Source organism: Phyllostomus discolor, chromosome 5 (genome assembly GCF_004126475.2).
Source record: "Phyllostomus discolor isolate MPI-MPIP mPhyDis1 chromosome 5, mPhyDis1.pri.v3, whole genome shotgun sequence".
In the NCBI taxonomy this organism is placed as follows: Eukaryota; Metazoa; Chordata; class Mammalia; order Chiroptera; family Phyllostomidae; genus Phyllostomus; species Phyllostomus discolor.
The window spans coordinates 97,878,077-97,887,601 of NC_040907.2; positions in this window are offsets into that span (position 1 = coordinate 97,878,077).

The following is a 9,525-nucleotide window of genomic DNA, read 5'->3' on the forward strand; positions in this document are numbered from 1 at the left end:
GGGTTTTTGTTTGTTTGTTTGTTTCTCTCCTACTATCTTCCATTGTAAAATGATTTTCTTTAGTAATATACTTTGATCACCTTCTCTGTATCTTCTGTATATTTACTGTAGGTTTTGTTTTGTGATTAGCATTATTAGGCTTACATGACACATTTTATTAAAAAATAGTCTATTTAAAGCTGATAACAATAACTTTGCATAAAAACTCTTCTCTTTTACTTTTCTTATTTTGTTTTTTGATATCACAATTTTTATTTTTTATATTGTGTATTATTTAACCAATTATTATATAGCTATTTTTAATACTTTTGTCCTTTAACCTTTATACTAGTGTTAAGTGGTTAACACATCATCATATTACAGTATTAAGGTATTCTATATATGTGACTATATGCTTATCTTTACAAGAGAGTTGTATATTTTCATATATTTTTATATCACTTCTTAGCATCCTAGTTTTCAAAGGAGCTTGAAGAACTCCTTTCATCATTTCTTGCAACGCAGTTGTAGTGGTTAGGAATTGCCTCAGCATTTGTGTGTTTGGACAAAATCTATCTTGCCTTTATTTCTTCAGCACAACTTCATTGGATAAAATGTTCTTTGTTGGTTGTTCATTCTTTCAGCACGTTATATTTATTATTCCACTCTCTTCTTGCCTGAAAGGATTCTGTAAAGAAACTGGCATAAAATATTATGAGGTTTTCATTGTATGAAATAATTATTTTTTCTTCCTGCTTTAAAATTCTCGTTATTTTTTATTTTATTTTTTATTATTAATTATTTTCTTTTTTTATTGTTGTTGAAGTACAGTTGTCTCCATTTTCCAGCCACCACCTCCTCCTGCTCTATCCTCAATCCAATCCTCTTTGGCTTTGTCCATGTGTACTTTATACATGTTCCTTGAGGACCCTTCCCCTATTTTCTTCCATTAATCTCCCCCACCCCTCTGGTTACAATCAGTTTGTTCTTTATTTCCATGTCCCTGGTTATGTTTTGCTTGCTTGTTTGTATTGTTGATTAGGTTCCACTTATAGATGAGATCATATGGTATTTGTCTTTTACTACCTGGCTTATTTCACTTAGCATAATGCTCTCCAGTTCCGCCCATGCTGTTGGAAAGGATGGGAGCTCCTTTTTCCTTTCTACTGCATAGTATTCCATTGTGTAAATGAATCATAGTTTTTTGATCCATTCATTTACCGATGGGCACTTAGGTTCCTTCCAGCAGTTAGCTATTGTGAATAGTGCTGCTATGAAAATTGGGGTGCAAAGGTTCTTTTGGATTGGTGTTTCAGGATTCTTGGGGTATAATCCCAACAGTGGTATTGCCAGGTGAAAAAGCAGTTCCACTTTTAGTTTTCTTAGGAAATTTCATACTATTTTCCACAGTGGATGTACCAGTCTGCGTTCCCACCAATAATGTACTTACTTGGGTTGCCTTTTCTCCACAACCTCTTGAGTATTTATTGTTTGTTAATTTGTTTATGGTGATCATTCTGACTCCTGTGAAATGCTATCTATTTGTGGTTTTAATTTGCATCTCTCTGATGACTAGTGATGCTGAGTATACTTTCATATGCCTCTGGGCCTCTATATGTTTTTCTTGGAGAAGTGTCAGTTCAGGTCCTTTGCCCATTTTTTAATTGGTCTGTTTGTCTTCTTGGTGTGGAGTTGTGTGAGTTCTTTATATATTTTGGAGATCAAACACTTTTCTGATGTATCATTGGCAAATATATTTTCCTGTAAATATTTGGTTGGTTCCCTTTCCATTTTGTTGATGTTTTCTTTAGTTGTGTAGAAGCTTTTTAATTTGATGAAGACCCGTTCGTTATTCTTTCCTTCATGTTCCTTGCTCTAGGGGACATATCATTGAAAATATTGCTGAATGGAATATATGAGATTTTTTTGCTTATGTTTTCCTCTAGGACTTTTATAGTGTCATGACTTAAATGTAAGTTCATATATCTATCTTGAATTTATTTTTGTGTATGGTGTAAATTGATGATCAAATTTCATTTTTTTGCAAGTAGCTGTCCAGATCTCCCAACACCATTTGCTGAAGAGGCTATTTTTACTCCCTTTTATGCTTCTGCCCTTTTTTGAATATTAATTGACCATAGAGACTTGGGTTTATTGTTGGGCTATCTTTTCTGTTCCATTATTCTATGTGTCTGTTCTTATGCCAGTACCAGGCTGTTTTGATTACTGTTGCCTTGTAATATAGTCTGATACCAGGTATTATGATCCTTCTTACTTTATTCTCTCTCAAAATTGGTGAGGCTATTCAGCATTGTTTATGGTTCATAAAATTTTTTGAAATGTTTGTTCTATATCTGTGAGGTTTATCATTGGTATTTTAATGATTGTGTTGAATGTATAAATTGCTTTGAGTAGTACAGATATTTTGATAATGTTAATTCTTCCAAACCATGAACATTGTATATGCTTCCATTTGTTTTTTCCTTAATTTCTTTCTTCAGTGTTGTGTAGTTTTCTGAGTACAGGTCTTTTACCTCTTTGGTTAGGTTTATTCCTAGGAATTTTATTTTTCTTGTTGCTATATAGAAAATGTGACTTTTTTCCCAATTACTGTTTCTGATATTTTGTTGTTGATACACAAAAATGCCTTCAGTTTCTGCATATTGACTTTGTATCCTACTATATTGCCAAATTCACTAATTAGGTTAAATAGTACTTTCATGTAGTTTATATGATTTTCTATGTACACTATTGTCATCTGTAAACAGGCACAGTTTTACTTCCTCCTTTCCAATTTGGATGCCTTTTATTTCTTTTTCTTATTTGATTGCTCTGCCTAGGACTTCTAATACTATGTTGAATACAATTAGTGAAAGCAAGCATCTTTTTCTTGTTCCTGATCTTTTAGTTTTTGCCTGCTAAGTATGATGTTGACATAAGGTTTTGCATATATGACCTTTATTATGTTTAGGTATGCTCCCTCTACTCTCACTTTGCTGCTTTTATCATAAATAACTGCTATACCTTAGCAAATGCTTTTTCTGCTACTGTTGATATGATTATGTGATTTTTGTCTTTCCTTTTGTTTTATGTGATGTATTACATTTATTGATTTGCCAATATTGTACCATCCCTGCAACCCTGGGACAAATCCCACTTGATTATATTGTATGATTTTTCTAATGCATTGCTGGATGTGGTTTGCCAATATTTTGTTGAGAATTTTAGCATCTATGTAGATCAGTTATATTGGCCTCAGTGTTCTTTCTTTGTTGTGTGTATATCTGGTTTTGGGATTAGGAAGATGCTGGTGTCATAAGGAGAGTTTGGTAGTCTTTCCTCTTCTTGGATTTTTTTTTGAATATTTGAGAAGAATGGGGGTTAGCTCTTCCTTAATTGTTTCATAAAATTCTCCTGTGAAAAAGTCCAGTCCAGGGCTTTCATATGCTGGGGGTTTTTTGATTACTGCTTCAATTTCACTAGCTGTTATCTGGCTGTTCAGGTTTTCTCATTCCTCTTCATTCAGGATGGGATGATTATATGTTTCTAGAAATTTTTCCATTTCACCTAGGTTTTCAAATTTCTTGCCGTATAGTTGTTCATAGTAATTTCTTACAATCCTTTGTATTTCTGTTGTATCAGTTGTAATCTCTCCTCCTTCATTTCTTATTTTATTTTATTTATTTATTTCTTATTTATTTATATGGGTCCTCTCTCTTTTTTTCTTGATGAGTCTGCTTAAAGGCTTGTTGATTTTGTTTATCTTTTCAAAGAACCAGCTTCTGGATTTACTGATCCTTAGAATTGATCTTTTAGTCTCTATGTTGTTTAATTCTGCTATGATCTTGGTTATTTCCTTCCTTCTTTTGCTCTGGGTTTTGTTTGTGTTGTTCCTCCAGTTCTTGTACATATAGCACAGGTTGTTTATTTGAAATTTCTCTATCTTTTTTAGGTAGTCCAGTATCACTATCAACTTCTCTTGCAGGACCAACTCTGCTGTGTCCCATAGGTTTTCAGCTGTTGAGTGTTCATTTTCATTTGCTTCCAGAAAATTTTTGATTTCTTCCTTGATCTCATTAATAACCCATTTATTGTTTAATAGCATGCTATTCAATCTCTACAAATTTGAGTGTTTTTGAGTTTTTCCCTTGAGGTTGCTTTCTAGTTTCAGGCCCTCATGGTCCGAGAACATGCTTGGTATGATTACAGTTTTCTTGAATTTGTTGATGCTTGTTTTGTGTCCTATCATGTGGTCTATCTTTGAAAATGTTCCGTGTACATTTGAAAAGGTTGTATATTTTGCTTCTTTGGGCTGTAAGTTTTTATATAAATATCAGTTAAATCCATTTGATCTAGGGAATTCTTTAGTGTTTCAATATCCTTGTTGATACTTTGTTTGGGAGATCTATCCATTGTTGATAGTGCAATGTTAAAATCCCCTAGGATAGATGTGTTCCTGTCAATATCTTTCTTGAAGTCCTCCAAGATTTTCCTTATATAGTTGGATGCTCCTATGTTGCCCTTATATATGTTTGTGTTTTGTGTTCTTGTTAAATTCTTCCCTTGAGTATTATGAAGTGTCTTTCCATGTCCCTTTTATGGCCCTGTTTTGAAGTATATTTTGTCTGATATAAGTATTGCTACACCAGATTTTTTCCCCTGGTTATTTGTTTGGAATATTTTTCCCCCTTCGGTTTCAGACCATGTAGGTCTTTGTTCTAAGGTGGATCTCTTGTAGGCAGTATATGTTCGAGTCATGTTTTCTTATCCATTCAGCTACCTTATGTCTTTTGAATGGAGTATCTAATCCATTAATATTTAAGGTCATTATTGATAAGTACTTATTCATTTTTTCCCTTTGTACCTGTGTTTCTCTTTCTCTTGTTCTTTCTCTTCTTAAAGCAGTTCTTTAACATATCTTGCAGTGCTGATTTGGTGGAGGTGTATTCTTTCAGTCTGCTTTTGTCTGGGAAACTCCTTATTTTGCCTCCCCTTTTAATTGAGAGTCTTCTTAGGTAGAGTACTCTTCATTGCAGGCATTTGCTTTCATTACTTGGAATACTTTTTGCCATTCCCTCCTGGCCTGTAGTGTGTCTGTTGAGAAATTTTCTGCTTGTCTTACTGGAGTTCCCTTGTATGTTAATTCTTGTTTCTCCATTGCTGCTTTTAAGATTCTCTCTTTGTCTTTAAAACTTGGCATTTTAATTATGATGTGTCTTGGAGTAGGCCTCTTTGGGTTCATATTGATTGGGACCTTCTGTGCTTCCTGAACATGTGTGGCTTTTTCCCTCTCCAGGTTCAGGGAGTTTTCTGTCATTATTTTTTTCAAACAGGGTTTCTATACCTTGCTCCTTTTTTTCTCCTTCTAGTATCCCTATATATTAATGTTGTTGTGTTTCATGTTGTTATGCAGCTCCCTTAAGCTATCTTCATATTTTTGGGTCTTTTTCTTGCAGCTGCTCTACCTGGATATTTATTTTTGACCTCTCTTCCAGCTCACTAATTCAGTCCTCTGCCTCATCCAACCTGCTTGTAATTCCCTCTAGTGTATTTTTTTTTAAATTTCAGAAATTGTATTCTTCATTTCTTCCTGATTCTTGTTTATAGTTTCTATTTACTTTTTTATACTGTTGTAGTTCTCACTCAGTTTCTCATAGTTGTCAAAACCATTCTTTTGAATTCTATATCTGATAATTTGCTTGCTTCCATTTCATTTAGCTCTTTTCCTGGGAGTCTTCCATTCTTTTCAATTCTGAGTGCTTTCTTTGTCTCCCCATTTTAAGTGACTGTTTTTGTTTGTTTCTGTGATTCCCAATGCTCTGATTTGCTAGCTGTGTTCATAGGGTGAACTTCTATGGTAGGAGTTCTATGGGACTCACTGGTGTTCTTTGATCTCTTTGTCTGGATGTTCTATAGTTGCCCTTTCTTCTGCTTGTGTGGGCTCTCTTGTTGTACTTGGGCTTTACATTGATGGCTTCTTTGTTGCCAGGTTTTTCTCCCCAGTGGGTTTACTGGTATTGACAACTCCCACCTTGTCTTGTATGTGATCAGTGGCAGGGTGAAGGAAAAATGGAGTAAGACAGCAGGAGAGTATTCTATGGGATTTAAAGTCTAACAAGTAGAGAACAGATAGGAGATCCTTTTAGAAGTATAGCAATAACTATATTTCACCCAACTAGCCACTTTTTATAAAAGTTGAAAAAGAGATAAGACTATTACTAGAAGGAAAAAAGAATATGAGCTGACATTAGAATGCAGAGTGCTTATGCTAGGTTAGACAGTGAGATATAGTGAGAGTAAGGGATAGAAACTTGGCATAGTGTGTGAGAGCATAAAATTAACCACAATAGTAATAAAGCTTAGGAAGATGGAGGAATAGATTGATACCAGGGAAGGGTGCCATGTGGGATTCAGAATATCAACAATGTGATAAGGAATATATAATCTGAATAAAAAGAATAAAAAATAAAAACCAAGAGTAGTATGTTATTGGAATATGAGTGAAGTGAAGGAAGAAAAATGAAAACAGTATGAAAGGGAATATAAAGAAAACTGATCAATGATTTCTGGCCAAGATGGAGGCATAAGTAGACACACTATGGCTCCTTGAACAACCAAAATTGGCAGATTGTGGAGGGTCACAGCATGTAAGGTGACTTGCAGAACTGGGTGGTCCCACATCCATGAGCAGATAAACCAGGCGAAACTGGGGAGCGAGATAGACTGTGAAACCCAGGATTCCAGCACGGGAAAATAAAGCCTCAAAACACCAATTGAAAACACCTGTAGAGGTTGAGGTGCTGGGAGAGACTCTCAGCCTCACACGAGAGTTCGTTGGCGAGACCCACAGGACCTAGAATATACACAAACACACCTGAACGTGAATCAGCACCAGAAGGGCCCAGTTTGCTTGGGGGAAGCAGCAGAAGTGACTGAAACCTGGCAGAGAGTGGAGCAAGCACCATTGTTCCCTCTTGGATCCTTCCCCCACATACATACAGCTTCACAACCCAGTGATGGGGTTGCTCCACCCAGGTGGACACCTAAGGCTATACCTGTCACTATGTAACAGGTGCTCTGAGACACAAGACAAAAATGGCCTGAATGAAAGAACAGATCAAAACTACAGAACAAATACAACTAAGTGATGAAAAGATAGCCAGACTATCAGATTCATAGTTCAAAACACTGGTGATCAGGATGCTTACAGAATTGGTTGAATTTGGTCACAAATTAGATGAAAAAAAATGAAGGCTATGCTAAGAGAAATGAAGGAAGATGCACAGGGAACAAGTAGTGATAGGAAGGAAACTGGGACTCAAATCAATGGATTGGACCAGAAGGAAGAAAGAAATGACCAAACAGAGAAGAATGAAGAAATAATAATTCAAAAAATGAGGAGAGGCTTAGGAACCTCCAGGACATCTTTATAAACATTTCAACATCCGAATTATAGGGGTACCAGAAGGGGAAGAGGAAGAGCAACAAATGGAAAACTTATTTGAACAAATAATAAAGGAGAGCTTCCCCAACTTGGCAAAGGAAATAGACTTTCTGGAAGTCCAGGAAGCTCAGAGAGTCCTAAAGAAGTTGGACCCAAGGAGGAAAACACCAAGGCACATCATAGTTACATTAGCCAAGATTAAAATGGAGAGAATCCTAGAAGCAGCAAGAGATAATGAGACAGTTACCTACAAAGGAATTCCCATCAGACCATCAGCTGATTTCTCAAAAGAGACCTTACAGGCAAGAAAGGGCTGGAAAGAAGCCTTTGAAGTCATGAAAGGCAAAGATGTACATCCAAGATTGCTCTATCCAGCAAAGCTTTCATTTAGAATGGAAGGGCATATAAAGTGCTTCTATGATAAGGTCAAGGTAAAGGAGTTCATCGTCACCAAGCCCTTATTATATGAAATGTTAAAGGGACTTATCTAAGAAAAAAAAAGATAAAAACCATGTATGGTAAAATGACAGCAAACTCACAATTATTAACAACCACACTTAAAATGAAAACAAAAACAAAGCAAACAACTAGAACAGGAACAAAGCCATAGAAATGGAGTGTTGGGAGCCACCTTCCCTAGTTTCAGGAGCTGTAACCTGCCCCCCATGGCTAAGGCTGAGTGAGTGGCCTTCAGACCATAAGTCACTAAGGAGACAAAGTTAATCTCCCTGGCAGGAGCGCTGCTTCTGCTCCTTTTTCCATAACTGGCCCCCAGTGCTTGATCAGTTAGCCAATGACAGGTAAGATTCCCTAATGGGGGAATGATCTAAGACAGGCATGATCACATAGAGGCTCCAGGGAAGGGCTTGGGGGCCATGGAAAAAGGGGGTGATGGACCCTTGCCCCTCAGCTTTGACAAATCCTGAGTCCTCATTATGCCTGCAAGAAGTCTCCTAATTTCTTGGCTATCTTGCCTCCTCTGCCTGACTTAATCCTGAAACAATGATAGAGGGTGGTGCAGCCCTGTGCTGGAAAGAGCAGGTTCACGAGGTGATCAGGCCTGAGAAAGAACGCATAAACTCCCATGAAACTTGCTTTGCTAAGAATGCTCTAATTATATGATAAAGGCCTGTGCAGGAAATGAGTTTGTTTCCCAAAGTTTTGTAGCCCTTTAGCTAACAGACTCTGACTCAAAATAGTCCCTCACAGTTCTTTGTTATCTATTGTTTTATCCATACTGCCTGACAATAATTAACGAGCTTTACCTGTATTCCTGTGCAAATTAAGCCCAATAAAAACTTGTCAAGGCAAGGATCAGGGCACTCTCCTCTTGAGAGAGTTGCCAGGCTGCTCCAAGGCACCCTCCCCTTGAGAAAGTAGCTGTGCCATTCCTTTTCCTACACAGGACTTGGTAGTCTGTGTGAATTTGTCCTGCATCCCATCCATAATGCCGTGGACACTGTGAGGCAGTGTCTGCATCAATGGAGATCACATAGAGGTTTAGCAACAGGGAGCTTGCCCCTTCAACAAAGTATGTGCACCTCACCTACTCGAGATGCCAATACTATCTGCTGTGCATGGTTTCTAGCCACTGGACTGAAGGTGTCATTGAGAATCCCCATAGACATTGCAGCCATGCAGACCCCACAGCAATAGTCAAGGGATATACAGTTGTTGATACAGGAGACTCCAAAGACCTGAGCCAGCAAAACATTAGACTCTATAGCTACCAAATGTCCCTGAACTTCATGCCCTGTGTGGGCTAAGCCCATTGTTACAGCATAATCCAACATTCTTCCTCTATAGCTAAAGGCATTTCTTTATGGAAGTCAGTACATAAACACTGGAAAAGGTTATGGCTACTTCAAATGTGCAAACACCTACACAAGGTTATAGGGATTATGAACAATCATCACAACATAAACACAATAAACATCCAGTAATTGACCCCCCCAAAAATGGAGATAGATAAAGGTGTTCTGAAAGCTGAAAAAGAATACAGATGATCAACTTAATAAAATCAGAAAAATAATGCAAAAATGATTAAGAAGTTCAACAAACATATAAAAATATGAAAAAGATTCAAACAGAATTTTAAACCT